The sequence below is a fragment of the Myotis nattereri genome (genome assembly GCF_964212035.1).
Source record: "Myotis nattereri genome assembly, chromosome: 5".
Taxonomy (NCBI): Eukaryota; Metazoa; Chordata; class Mammalia; order Chiroptera; family Vespertilionidae; genus Myotis; species Myotis nattereri.
Window position 1 is genome coordinate 16,155,257 of NC_138080.1, and position 14,816 is coordinate 16,170,072.

Consider the following 14,816-nt stretch of genomic DNA (forward strand, 5'->3'; position numbering starts at 1 on the left):
GCAGAGGTGAGCACGATGCTCTCTTATCACCTAAGGAGCATCCAGTCCAGAAAGGAAGCCAGACAGGAGAGCAGTGGTCCCAGGGCAGTGGGACAAGGGCCGAGGGCGCCCCAGGAGGGAGCACAGGGGAAGGAGGGGCATCCCCCTTAGCCTGGGGGTCCAGAGAAGGGGGGATCTTGAGCTGAACCTTGGAAAGTGGGAGGGAGAAAGCCAGGGAGTAAGTCAGCTGGAAAAGCACATACAAAGGCTGGAGGGCAGGAGGGAACTGGCAGGTGGTGGGCACGTACCGAGTGTGGGGCACGCGGTGGGGAGGCGAGCGAGGCTGCTGGAGAAACAGGGCTCACATTGTGCAGAAAGCGAGTGCCTACCATCTACCAGGCACCGTCCATCCTGTGGTTCATCTCTCTTAATCCTCGCAGCAAGGCTGCACCGAGGTAGGCACTGCTACCATCTCTGTTGCCAAATGCGGAGCCTTGAATAGAAGTGACCCGCCTGAGATCACCCAGCATGTGCATGTCAGGCTGGGATCCGGTCAAGCTGCCTTCCTCCCCGTGTAGCACACGGGCCTGGGCTACGATAGCGGCTGTGGCGATGGAGGGGGGTGTGTCGTTTCAGAGCTGATGGGGAAGTAGACTTGACAGGACTGGGTGACTGGTCGAAGTTCCCTGGAGGCAAAGCCGTTTCTGTTTTGTTAGCCCTCACCCCATCCTGCATGTGGAGCCTGGCATGTGGTGAGCATGGCACAGACATCACTCGAATGGATACATGGCTGGTGACCGCAGTGTTTCCTGGGTGAATGACTACAGGGTGATGGGGCCATTCAGCATGTGTGGGGTGTTGGTCTGCAGTGCTGGAGGTGCCTGGATGTGTGGGCTTGGCGCTCAGTGCAGGGGCCAGAGCAGAGAGGTGGGTTGGGACTTGCTGGGAGCCTCGCTGGTGATTAAAGCCACGGCAGTGAATGAGATGGGGGGGGGAAGGCTGGTAGAGCCCACGCGGGAGGCTAGACAGGAGGTGCCTGCCGACCTAGGCATCCTCAGTGCTGAGGTGGTAAGAGAAGCACCAAGTCTTAACGGAGGGACACAGGAAGAGGAGCCTGCGACAGGGAGGCTCGGGGGGCTCAGGACAGCCAGGGGACAGTGGGCCAGAACCCAGAAGAGGAGGGGTTCCTGAGGGAGGGAGTGAGTGGCAAGATGCCTCACAGAGTGTGTGTGCGAGTGAGAGGGCGTGAGAGCATATATGTGTGTGAGTGTGTAGGTATGTGTGAGTGTGAGAGTATGTGAGGGTGTGCATGCATGAAAGTTTGCAGGTGTGTGAGTGTATATGTGTGAGTGAGAGGGTGTGAGAGTCTGTATTTTTGTGAGTGTGTGAGTGTGTGTGTATGTGTGTGTATGTGAGTGTGTGTGGAGGGTGGAAGCCCATTACAGTGGGAGGCTTGGCAGGGAGGCAGAAGTTGAGGCAGTGGGTGCAGACCGCCTTGTGAGAAGGGCCAGGCAGGTAGCGCGGGGGTGGAGTGGGGGTGAAGGGGAGGGGGGCAGGGGCTGCAGAGGAAGGGGAGGCCTTCTTTGTCCCAGGGGAGCGCTGGGCCGTGTGCACACGGAAGGGATGGGCTCCCTGGTTTGGAACAGGTGCTGCTGGAGTTGAGCAGAGAGCTGCTCCCCATTGCTGGCTGCAGGTCTTGGGAAAGCCCTGCTTTTTAAAACATACACCTTGTCACCAAAAAAATACGCACAACGAATTGAGGCGATTTAAAATCAAACTATGCGTAAACGGTAGGGCGGTTAGAAGCCCAGTGCCCGGAAAGGCCGGGAGCAGTGCCGGGGGAGCGCTGGGCTTCCTGGTGGCCGGGAAAGACCAGAGGATCATGGGCAGCTCGACCCCCACACTCGGTGGAAGGAGCACGTAATTCCTGCAGGAAGACGCGTTCCCTCCTCGTTCAGATGCTGCCGCGCTGCTGTCAGGCCTCCTCACACAGCACATGCGAATGACAGGATGGATGGGGAACTGGGCCTCGAAGGAGGGCCGGCCTGGGGTCCAGCCCAGTGACACCGGTGGTGCCTCCAGACCCAGGGACCCTGTGGGCCACGTGCTCCCGAGGTCCAGCGGGCTGCAGCCAGGCCCACCCGGATGTCACCGCGGCGTCCCGGGCAGAGGGACACCATGAACACCAGCACCCTCTTTATTGCCTGTGCTTCAAGGAGGGACAGTATGTGCGTCTTCTGAGGTGTCTGTGGCCAGAGCGGGCGGGCGAGCTGGGCGCAGGCCGGCTTTGGAGGCCTGTAGAACATCCGTGCCTGTTGGAAGAGCCAGAGACGTCCTTTGTTTCGTTATTCTGGAGGTGGGGGAGCCAGGAACGGGAGAACTGGGGGTACATTTCACATGTAGAAGGAAAAAGGTGTTACGATGGGACTCAGTGCTGGGCGGGGTGGTGTGGGAGGTGGGTTTGAAGGAGAAGAGCTGGCCCCTTTCCACGCGCTTGCGGGCCGGACTTACTGACCCGTGGACCCTGTGGATCCATGGAGGAGTCGGGGGCGATGGGTGGCTGGAGAGGGGCACCTGGAGAAATGCCCGGGAAGGAGGGCACTCCCTTCCCTTCTGGCCTGTCTTCCACCAGGTGTCTTCCCCAGGGTGGGCACCACAGGGAAGGGATCTAAGGACCCCCCAAGCCTTCCTTTCCTGGATACTTTAAGGACACAGCTGGCCTGTTGGGGTGGCAGGAGAGCCTCTCTGGGCTGACCCTGGGAATGAGGCCTCGTCCTCGGGCGTCTCCTGGAATGTACCCCGTGCTCCAGGGCTGCAGCGCCCAGTCCTGCTTGGCCCCCTCACGTCTCTGCTCGGGGAGTTGGCCCAGCTTCTTTCTGAGGGAATCTCGGCCCAGGATTCCTGGGATCGGTCGGCCGGAGCCCACCGCAGCTGCACTATATGAGACCAAGTGTGTGACGTCAGTGGTATACGTCACAGACGCCCTGGCTGACTTAGGAGGTGTCCCTCACCACGGAGCGTTCGGGTTGGACGAGGTCTTTGGTTGCACAAGGATGTGTCCTTGCTCGGACCCCGCGGTTATTAGAAGCACCTCCAAGTCCCCCCTTTGGACCAGCATCAGTTTGGGGTGAGCGTGGAAGCTTCCTGCTCTAGCCAGGGTCCCGGCTGGTCCTGGAGGTGCAGCCAGGGCCTCTCACCCTTGTCTGGTTCCCACACACGAGCCTTCGGGTCTGTGGGCTTAAGTCCAACAGAGGCTTGTCCTTTAAAAAGTCCTGATATGGAGTCTGGAAAGCCCAAGGGTCTCTTGGAATGAATCCATGGAATTTGGCTGAATTCTCTCGCCCAGCCCCACAATGGGCTATGGCCTCTTTTTTTGTTTTGTTTCTACTCTCAGCTGACACACTCATCACAAGGATGGGTGTAGAGGTCTAGATCATGTGTGTGAGTGTGTATGTATGTGTGTGAGCGTGTGTGTATGTATATATGTGTGTATATGTGTGAGTGTATGTGTGTGTAGTATATATGCATGTGTGAGTGTATGTGCGCGTGTGTATGTATGTGTATATATGTATGTTAGTGTGTATGTGTGTATATGTGTGTGAGTATGCATGTGTGTGCAGTATATATTCATGTGTGAGTGTGCGTGTTTGTGTGTGTGTGTGTGTGTGTGTGTGTGTGTGTGGATGGGGGCTGTGGGAAAGAGGGTTCTGTGTCCTGTGAGCTGTGTTCCTTCTAGGCCTGCGTGGAAGAGGCCTCTGAAATGCCCTGCTCCTCTGGGTCTGTTGAGAGGCTATAAATAGCAGGGCTCTGGCCCCTCGCCATATCCTGGCTGCAGTTTAACCTCTGGGTGCTGGGGATGTGTATAAATAGACCCAGCCTGGGGCTGCCCTGCTGCCCGCACCCCTTCGTGCAGCAGACACTGTCCTCGTCCGAGAGGACTGCTGAGAAGGCAGAGGGCTTGGGGTCCCCTCCCTCAAGGCGATCCGCAGGGAGTAGGGGAGAAGCCCTTCAGCAAGCCCCCTCTTGCGGAGCTGGGGGCGCGCCTGGTGCCTGTAGGCAGTATGGACGGACAGGTCTGGGTGTGATTCCTGGCTCCTGGGGCTGTCCCTCAGCTGCTTTGGACTCTGTAGAACCCGTAGGCTGATGTGTTTAGCAGGCTCTCTCTAAAGAGCAGCAAACGGTTATTTACCTAGTGGCAGGTGGGCTGTGGGGGTCCCAGGCCGCCCTTTTTTGAAAAGAGAGGGTCTTGCCTGCTGGGATCCAGCCAGTCTTTCCCGGGCCAGGGGGTCACCTGTTGCAGGAGGGATGAAGGTCTTGGGGCCATTCGTTTCTTCATTTGTCGACCGTTTATTGATCATCACTCTGGGCCATGCCTTCTGTTGGGACTGGAGAGTGAATGAAGCAGGGAGGGTTCCTGGCCCATGGGGCACGCACGGTCTGGCGCCGGGACACTGTGGTGATTGCCTCTGCAGCGGGAACAGAGCCACACAGTAACCTGGATGGTAGTTTCCACGCAGGTTCTCTTGAAATCCCGGTTCTACTCTGCTACCTGCCAGGTCTTCCCTGGGTCACTCTGGTGGCACAGGAGAGCGGCCCCTTCTCCGGAGCCACAGGCAGGTGGACCTCGCCCAAGGTCCTGCCTGGCCTTGAGCAGTGCTCTGAGCCCACATCCTCATGCGCCCTCAGACAAAGCTGTGTCCAGGAGGGCCGCAGGGTGAGGAAGCCACCGGTTCCGCAGGAAATCCCAGCCAGCGAGGCTGCGGCGGAGGATGCTCTGCATGCGGGAGGGGCCGTGGCTCCTCAGCCCTGCCAGGCGGTCCCGGAGACCGCCTTCCCCTCGGGGATCCCGGGCTGCCCCTGCTGCTGCCTCCCTCACTAGGGGTCCTGCTCACCCTTGAACTCTGGGCCAAGGGTACTCAAGGACTCCTCTTAGAACTTCCTGTGGCGAGTTGAGATAAGGCTGGGATGTTGAATATTTCTTTACTGAAGGCCCTGGGAAAATAAACACAGAGAAGCCGCCACCTGGATGCTTAGTTTACCAGCTCTGGCTTCGGTGTCTTCCTGCTGTGGCCACCTCAGGGATGCCAGCATGGCTGGGCAGAGAGCCCTTAACCTGGGCCATCAGGCTGCTCCCTGGGCACCTGGGCTCCACAGGGCTCCACCCCACAGAGACGAGGCGCACCTCCTTGTGGAGCTCTGCATGAGAACCCACTCCACGGGGTGAGTGGCAGGAGGACTGGCCCATTTGGAGAGATGCCACTTATGCAGAGATTGCCAGCATACATGCCAGTGAGGTTTGCTCAGGCCTGAGGCCGACTGCGCACCCCGGAGGTTGTCCTGGCGGTGTTCGCTTGCACAGGGGCAGGCACGCGTGCAGCTCCCCTGGTCTGGCTCTGCTCACCGGCTCTTTGATTATTTCTGCTTCCACTCATGGCCACGGGCTCTCTGCTTGCTGGTGTCTCAGTCTGCTCGGCTGCGATAACAAAACACCATAGACCGGGGGTCTGCAACCACAAACATTTCCTTCTCACAGCCCTGGAGGCTGGAAGCCCAGGTTGGGGTGCTGGCACGGTGGGGCCTTGGTGCCCCGTCACCCAGCCTTTCCTGGTGGGTGCGGGCAGGGAGAGAGGTCTGGCGTCTCTTCCTCTGTTTATATGGCCACCAGTTCCATCACAGGGGCAACACTCACCCGTCAGAGGCTCCACCTCCTAATACCATCACATTGAGGATTAGGGTCTCTACGTGTCAAAATGGGGGGACACAACCATTTTCTCTATAGAACCTAGACTTACGCTTCATTCAAAGCCTGTTTTGTCCTGAGCCCTCTCTTAGCCGCACCTTCCACGAATGTGTCCTCGAATTTGTCTGTGTCCTTCATGTGGCACCAATCATGTATGTGGCTTTCCTTTAAAACTTTATCCTCCCAATTAGGTCTCTGATTTTTAATAGTCTTATATGATATTACTACCATGTCAATTGGTTTAACAAGTATTTATTGTGTGTCAGGCACTGTGCTAGACACTAGCTATTTCCTGGAGAACACGGTAGAGACCCCCTTGGAGCTGCTAGTCTTAGGAAGGAGATGAACAATGATCAATGAAGAGACAAGTAAATCATGGACATTTTCAAAATGTAGAAATAGAGGGAAGGAGGGGAGGCCTACTTAGAAAAGGGGGGTCAGAGAAATTTTATCTGAGGGGATGACATTTCAACTGAGACCTGAAGGATGAGGAGCCAGAAATAAGAGAGATGGGAAGAAATATCATGTCCCGTGGCGGAAGAGCATGTGCAGACGTTTGCAGGAGGGAAGGTACTGGCTTTGCTGGGAAATGACAGGAGGCCATTGCGACTAGAGCAGAGGGGACGTGGGAGAGGGGTGCAGAATGTCGGGGCCAGGCAGGGCCGGGCCACACAGGGCCTTACAGGCCACAGCAAAGAGTTTGGATTTATTCTAAGTATAGTTAGAAGGAAGCTTCTAAAACCAACGAGTGACATTATTAAAATTGTGGTATAAAAAAGATGACTCTGGCTACAGTGTGGAGAATTAAGGGAGGAGGCAAGAATGACCTCAAAGAGATGGGGAGGAGGTTATTTTTGTATCACTAGATCAGAGATGATGGCGGCTCAGGCCGGGGGGTAGCCATGTGCAGAGAGATAAGTGGGCAAATTTGAGATACTTTGGAGATGGAAATGATATAGCCTGATGCGGGAGCGAGGGAGGTGGAGGAACTCAAGGATAACTCACAGCCTCTGGCTTGAGCAACCCAGTGGTGATGCTGCCATTTGCTGAGATGGCGAGGGCTTGGTGGGGAAGGTGAATTCGGAATCCACTTTAGGCTGTTCATTTTGAGACCTTCCTATCTGGAGCTGGATTAGAGTTATGCATTCTGGGGGTCATTGGCATGTTCAGGGTGTTTAAGGCTTGGGGAATGGTAGGGTCTCCTAGGGAGAGGCTGGCATGAGATGATGCACTGAGAATGTGCTGGCCCACCCATCCCCCCACCGAGTGCCTTTTAAGTGTTTGGTGATGTCATTATGGCGCCTTGGGAGTCAAAAGAGATTTTTGAAAAAGAGGGAATGGAAGCTGTGGTGCTGCTGAGAGATCCAGAAGGAGGAGGGTAACCACTGGATCCGGGAGAGGGGTGAGCGTTGGTGGCCTCCTCCACAGCAGTCTCGAAGTCATGATTACAGAGACCTGCTCAGATCTGCTCAGCAATGTTTGTTAGTTGGTCAGAGCTTTCTAGAAAGGTCCTCTTGGGAAGGGGTTTTCCAGTGTGAAGTTGCTCACCTGTCCCTTCAATGGGAATAAGGCTTGGTTCTGGGAAGAGTGGGATGGGGGTGAGTGAGGGGGCCACTGTGGCCACTCCCAGGTGCTCCAGATCTCCACCCACAGTCCCTGGTCCAGATCCCCCTCCACAATCCCTCCACAATCCCTGCTCCAGACCACCCTCCACAGTCCCTGTGGAGGGGGATCTGGAACAGGGACTGTGGAGGGGGGTCTGGAGCTGAGACTGTGGAGGGGGTTCTGGAGCAGGGACTGTGGGTGGAGATCTGGAACAGGGACTGTGGAGGGGGGTCTGGAGCTGAGACTGTGGAGGGGGTTCTGGAGCAGGGACTGTGGGTGGAGATCTGGAACAGGGACTGTGGAGGGGGGTCTGGAGCTGAGACTGTGGAGGGGGGTCTGGAGCAGGGACTGTGGAGGGGGATCTGAACAGGGACCGTGGAAGGGGATCTGGAACAGGGACTGTGGAGGGGGATCTGGAGCAGGGATTGTGGAGGGGGATCTGGAGCAGGGACTGTGGAGGGGGATCTGGAACAGGGACTGTGGAGGGGGATCTGGAGCAGGGATTGTGGAGGGGGATCTGGAGCAGGGACTGTGGAGGGGGGTCTGGAACAGGGACTGTGGAGGGGGGTCTGAACAGGGACTGTGGAGGGGGATCTGGAGCAGGGTTGTGGAGGGGTTGTGGAAGGGGATTTGGACCAGGGACTGTGGAGGGGGATCTGGAACAGGGATTGTGGAGGGGGATCTGGAACAGGGACTGTGGAGGGGGATCTGGAGCAGGGACTGTGGAGGGGGATCTGGAACAGGGACTGTGGAGGGGGGTCTGGAACAGGGACTGTGGAGGGGGGTCTGGAGCAGGGACTGTGGGTGGAGATCTGGAACAGGGACTGTGGAGGGGGATCTGGAGCAGGGTTGTGGAGGGGTTGTGGAGGGGGATTTGGACCAGGGACTGTGGAGGGGGATCTGGAACAGGGACTGTGGAGGGGGATCTGGAGCAGGGATTGTGGAGGGGCATCTGGAGCAGGGATTGTGTAGGGGGATCTGGAGCAGGGACTGTGGAGGGGGATCTGGAGCAGGGACAGTGGAGGGGGGTCTGGAGCTGAGACTGTGGAGGGGGATCTGGAGCAGGGACTGTGGAGGGGGATCTGGAGCCATGGCATATTTTAAGGGAGAATATGACTCGATCCAGTGGCTGTTTTAGAAAGACCCCTTTGGCTGCTGTGTGCACAGTGGTCAGAGGAGAGTAAGGGTGGAGTTGGGGAGTCCTGCTGGGGACCCACTGTGATTGGGCCGAGGCAGGGGTGAGTGGGGAGGGCCCTGATCCCAGGCACCTTGCAGAGGTCTGTTCCTGGGACTTACTGGTGTGTTTATGAGGGAGGGGATGAGTCTGGGTGATGCCAAGGTCTCTGGCCTGGCAGCCGTGGGCTGGTGAAGTCATTATGTGAGAGAAGGGAGCAGAAGGAGGAGGTCTGACATAGAGGGAAGAAGCTGGGGCTTTGAACCTGTTGTTTGAACAGCTTTGGGACGTGTAAGCGGAAATGCCAGCGAAGTATTTGTATATGCGGGATTTCAGGGGAGAGGCCGGGGCTTGAGATGGAGATTATAGGATTAGGTGAAATAATGCAGGAAAAGCAGCGAGCATCGGGCCTGGCACACAGCGCATGGTAAACATTGCTTCCTTCAAAGCGCTTATAAGCTCATTTGGGGAGACAAGGCCTCACCCATGTGGAAACATTATATACGAAGAGGAGGCGCTCCGTAATGGAGTGTAAGGATTAAACCACTTGCTGTGGGCATTCAGGGAAGGGAGTGATGGCTGGGGCAGAGCCTTCCAGGAGAGGGTAAGGGAGAGGCGGGGGTGCGGGTGGTGGTGGTGATGGGAGAGCAGGACTGGGCATGGATTGTCCCAGGCAGGGAGGGATGTCCTGCTTAGAGCAGAAGGTACCAGGGAGAGAGAGGGAGGGAGGGACTGGAGTTCTGAGATGTCCTGGGGAGACACTGAGCATGGGATGCAACTCCCCGCTCCAGGCCTCCCACCGGTTGGTCAGTCCCAACCCCAGCAGGCTCAGGGTTTCCCCGACTTGTTGCTTAATAAGGGGGAGAAGTAGAGTCAGGTGGGAAGGAGTTATGCTAAATCCTAACACTGCTGCAGCCCTAGTCCTGCCTCTGCCTGTCACTGACTCTGATCTTGCCGGAGACTGGAATGAGCTGCCTGGTTGGGAGTGAGTGCCCATCCTCAGAACTGAGCAGAGGCTGGAGTCCCTTGCCAGGCCGCATGAGTGCCAGGTTAGTGACCTTCTCAGGTCCTTTGAGCAAGTGTTTTGCGGGTCTCCTCTCTCAGGGGGTCGTGAAGGGGATGGATTCATGATCTAGGAGGCGTCCTCCCTCCCCCTCCTTTCCCTCCTCTCCCTGACACCCCCTCTCCAATGCCTTCTTCTTTTTCTCTTTTCCCTCTTTCCCTAGTTGTCAAAATGCAATTCATGTTATTGATCATAAAAACTGTATGTACTCACTTTAAACATAACTAACTCAGGCAAGGCCGGACGTTGTACTCGAGAACACAGAAATCACCCGCAGTCCTAACCCCTGAAAAAGCCAGGGTTCACGTTTTGGAGAATGCATGCACGCTTCCAGACTTTTTAAATACGTATGCACAGATTTTAACATGCTCTGTTGTAAGTGATTGTTTCCTCTAAATAGATTTTTAACATTTTAGTCTTTGTTAACATCTCCATACATACAGTTTTATTGTGTGTGTTTTTATCCTCATCTGAGGATATGTGTTTTTTTAAAAAATTGGTTTTGAGAGAGAGAAAGAGAGAGAGAGAGAGAGAGAGATGAGAGAGAAACATTGATCAGATGCCTCCAGTACTCACCCTGACCAGGGATCAAATATGCAGCCTTTTGGTGGAGGGACAATGCTCCAACCAACTGAGCAACCTGGCCGGGACCAGGTTTACTGTTTGTTTATTTAAAAAATACGTTTTTATTTATTTATTTTTTTATTATTATTATTATTTTTAGAGCGAGAGGAAGGGAGAAGAAGAGAGAGAGAGGGAAACATTGATGTGGGAGAGAAACATTGATCAGTTGCCTCCAGTGCACGCCCTGACCAGGGATCGAGCCTGCAACCCATGCATGTGCCCTGACTGGGAATCAAACTGGGACCTTTTGGTGTATGGGATGAAGCTCAACCAACTGAGCCACACGGACCAGGGCAAGTTTACTGGTTTTTAATGGCGTCCCTGTAGGTAACATGCACAGCTTGTCTTCATACATGTTCATTTACTCTTATCATGTGCGAAACTCGTGTCTGGACTGGAGCCTGGCCAGTGGTGGGGACAGCACCCTCTAGGCCCTCGAGGGAAGGGGACACTCAGGCAACAAGACCTCAGAGAGCTTTGGGCTCCTGCCTCTGGGCTTCCTCGAGGTGAAGAGGGGGCTGGGCCGGAGTAGGTGGGAGTGTTTCTGGGGAGTTTCCGCTTACGGGTTTGGGCTGCTCTTTGCTGGTCATTAGAGGTTGTGGTCTGTTTCCTCTGATGGCTTATAGCACAGGGGGAGGGCTGCAGTGGGACCAGTGAATTTTAGAATGGAATATAGGAGGTCTCCTTAGCAGCCATCCAAAGACAAGGAAGATGATGCCCAACGTGGAAGATGTCAGGAACCGGGATGTGTGTTGGCATCATTAAAATCTAAGCTGGCCGATAACACCGAGAGTGGGGCCCACGGGCACATTGGAGAGTGTTGGGAGTGGCACATTCTCTCTGTGTGGTTTTCCTTAGTGTTTTGTTTCTCTGGGGGAGTTTTAAGTAAGTCAAGCAAGAATCATTGCCTGCTGCTTGCTGATCCTCCTCTAGTTCCAGCAGGGACCAGGAGAAATCCCTACAAAATCAACTAGTACCTACCAAGTGGTAACCAGTGAGCTCAGAAAGCTTGGGGGCTGTGGCTCAGGGTTAATTAGCTGCTCGCTGATGGGGTTAGAGCTGTGCTTGGAGGATGCGTGGGCTCTTCTTGCTGAAGGTAGGTTGGGCAAGAGAAAGCTGGATAGGTCCAGGTGTATGGGATGAAGCTCAACCAACTGAGCCACACGGACCAAGGCAAGTTTACCAGGACTCAGAATCGAGCAGAGTGCCTGCGTGAGGCCTGAAGGTGGGAAGGGACAGCCTTTGTGGTCCATGCGCCTTTGCCTGAACACCCCACTTTCCCTGCACTGTCTGAAGGGGAGCCCCAGGTGTGACGGGGCCTTGGATTCTGTGTCTTTGGTGGCTCAGCCTTAGGATGGGAGAGAGATGTGCTGTCTAGGGTGGTGGCTGTGGGTGGAGAAAGACATCCTTGTGCCTTAAACATGTGTCTGGGGGAGCCCCAAGGATTTCACTTTGAAGTGGGGCTGGAGGAGATCTCAAAGCTCATCCCAACGGCATCTTATTTTATAGATGAAGAAGCTGAGGCCAGAGACCTGACGCTATCTGCCCAGAGTCACACAGCTGGAGAGTGGCAGGCCCCAGGCTAAAGGCCACGCCTTGACCCCCTGGGCCGTGTCCTGTTTGGAGAGGCAGCCTGGCATGGCGGAGGTCGAACTGGACAGGGAGTTGAAACTGGGGTCCCAGCCCTGGCCAGTGTGCCTCAGTTGGTTGGGCATCATCCCATGCACCAGGTGGTTGCCAGTTCGATTCCCGGTCAAGGGCACATGCCCTGGTTGCAGGCTCAATCCCTGTAAGGGGTGTGCAGGAGGCAGCATATCGATATGCTGTTTCTCTCTCTCAAAAAAAAAAAATCAATAAACTATTAAAAAAACCAAAAAACTGGGATCCCAGACTTGGGACATGGAACATCTCTGAGCCTTAGCTTTTTTTTTTTTTTTTTTTTTTTTTTTTTTTTTTTTTTACAGAGAGGAAGGGAGAGGGATAGAGAGTTAGAAACATTGATGAGAGAGAAACACCGATCAGTTGCCTCACTGGGGACGTGCCTGCAACCAAGGTACATGCCCTTGACTAGAATTGAACCTGGGATCCTTGAGTCAGAAGGCCGATGCTCTATCCACTGAGCCAAACCAGTTAGGGCAGCTTTTTTAAATTAAAAAAAATGTCAGAATCAGATCTGCCCTGTCTGTGTCACGGGGCTGTTGTAGCAAGTGAGAGATCTGCGAATGCTGCAGAGACTTGGTGGCCCTGCACCCCTCCTTCCTGTGTTTAAAAGTGGGATGTCCCCAGCAGAGTGCTGGCCTGTGGACCTGGGGAGAAGGGTGGGGCAGTGGTGGGTAGAGCCCTGGTGGGGACAGGCAGAAGGTCAGGGAGGGCCTAGTACTTGAGTAGATGCAGAGCCCAGGAGGTAGCTTTTGGCTTCTGGACAGAAGGTCTAAGCCCAGTTGGATCACAGGCTAGACCAGACCTCTGCTTCCTTCTCGTTCCTTCCAGCTCTTTCCCTGGAACCTGCCAGATAGTCCCAAGCCCCCACAGTCCTGCCGGGAGCCAGCAGGTCCACGGGCGGGGAGGAGTGGGGGACAGGGGGTGTTCACGGGGACCGCAATCCAGAGCCCCCTCTCTCACCCCCTTTCTCCAGAAGGGCTCACACCTGCATTGCTGTGGTCCCCTCTCCCTCCCGTCCCTCCCCTTTGGATCTACCTCCCGAAGGTCAATGGCAGAAAGGAGGGGGGGAGAAACAGAAATGATGATGACTTTGATTTTTCCTTCTGCCGGAGCCTGGGGAGGGTGGTTGTTTTGCTTCCTGGACCTCAGCGGAGAATTCTCTGCCAGACAATCATCTCGGCACTTTCACTGCTTTCTGATGCTCTGCTAACTGCACAGGGTCGGCTATTAAATGGTCATCAAACCTCAGCCTCTATCCCATCAATAGTCATAAAGTTGGGGAGATAAAAGCCATCAGTTTTCCATTATAGCTGAAAGCAATACTGTAGATAGCTATTTTCTGAATGCTGCAGATAGATGTATTTTAACTAGATCAGGGCTTCCAGTGGCCCCGGCTCGGCCGTGGGCCCTGCTGGGCCTGGCCACACCTGCCAGGTGGCTAACATGGGGGAGGGCCAGGCTTTCTCTTCCTGTGCCTCCTGTCTCCGCAGAGCATTGAAGGGGCACACCCTCAAGAAGGGGTGCTGGGTGGAGGCTGGTCGGGGACTGGGGGCTTTGACCCTTTACTCTAACCAGATGCTGCGGATAAATGCCAGGGTTGTAATCTGCTCATTCTAATAAGAAATGACTCCCCTCTCTGATCTGGGGCTGCGGGCAGACCAGGGGGCCCGGGGTAGGCGCCTGGTGATTCGAGGGGCATCAGGGCCTGCCGGCTGCATCCTGAGAAATCTGGGAGATGGATGTGGAACATCGGGGGGTGGCTGCTCCCGTATATGGTCCCTGTGGTTTCTCCCAGATGAGCGGGCCATTTGGAAATGGATTTTGCAGTCAAACAGCTGGCAGCGAGCAGCCATCAGATAAGTCCTCTGAATGAACTTTCCGAAGCGCTCAGACCCAGGACCTCCTGTGCTGGTTGCAGAAGAATCTGGGGTCTGAGCCCCGGCCCTGGCACTCCTTCCGGCGCCTGAGCTCCAGCCTCCTGGGTGTGTCACCCGTCTCTGCTTCTGCTGCTCAGGGCTATCCTTAGGGTGACTGCACTCAGGGTCAGATCACATTTTCTGTGTTTGTTTTTTTTAAAACCAGTTAGGGATCGCTCTTCCTCCCTGGCCAGCGGGTACTGCGACCCCAGGGGATTGAGCTTCCCCATTATGGGGCCTGCAGGGGTGGGGGGGACCTTCTGGGGTGGGCAGGGCGGCTGACCAGGCCTTCAGCATCTTCCCAGCCCTCCTGTGCCCCCACAGGTGTAAATCCACTGACCCAGACTTGCCCAGAGAGACCCTCAGGCCATGGGGCTCCCTGTTCGGCAGCTCCCAGGGGCCCAGGTTTCCTCTGGCCTCGGGAGGTGGCCTTCTCTCTGCCCGGAGGCCTTCTCGGCCCTCTCCTCCTCCAGGCCCTGGGCATCTCCAGCTCCTGGCCGACCTTCATGAAGCTCTGAAAACACGGCCTCTTCTTGGCGGCAGGGACACGGAGGCGCCTGGCCTCAGAATCCTGCTAGCCTTCTAGAAAGGACACGGGTGGGAGGGGAGACGAGGGAAAAAAACCTCTCACCATTTCAGCCCTTCCTCATTCGGGGCCTCGGGGAAGGCGAGGCACAGCTGCCTTCTCCACCAGGTTACCGTGGACACAGCACGCCCCGTGCGTGCGTCCTGTCGGCCACGGCCACTCTGTGCTCATCGTTCGCCCTCCTCGAGCCCGGCCCTGCGCAGTGCTGCGTGTAAGAAATACGCGTGCAGTGCTCGAGTGCTCTCTGTCTCCCTAAATGGAGGTTGTAGGTCACCGAACCTCTCCTCATAGCAGCGCCACCCTCAACTGCCGGTTCGGTTGCACAGGTGGCGTTGGCGATGCCTTCCAGTGTTACCGACTCAGAGAACGGTTTGCCCCAAACTTATTAGCCCCAGAGACTGTGGGTTTGGAGTCAATGTGTTTTGCTCTTTTGGTATTTCTGGCTCCTTTACTGTGTTTGCTGCAAC

At 55.7% G+C, this 14,816-nt stretch overlaps 1 protein-coding gene across 1 annotated transcript in view; it reads left to right on the plus strand.

Annotated features, from left to right (window-relative positions):
- GFRA2 (GDNF family receptor alpha 2) overlaps positions 1–14,816 on the plus strand; it is an 85,419-nt gene that overhangs the window by 34,170 nt on the left and 36,433 nt on the right. The gene's annotated exons all lie outside the window — the stretch shown is intronic.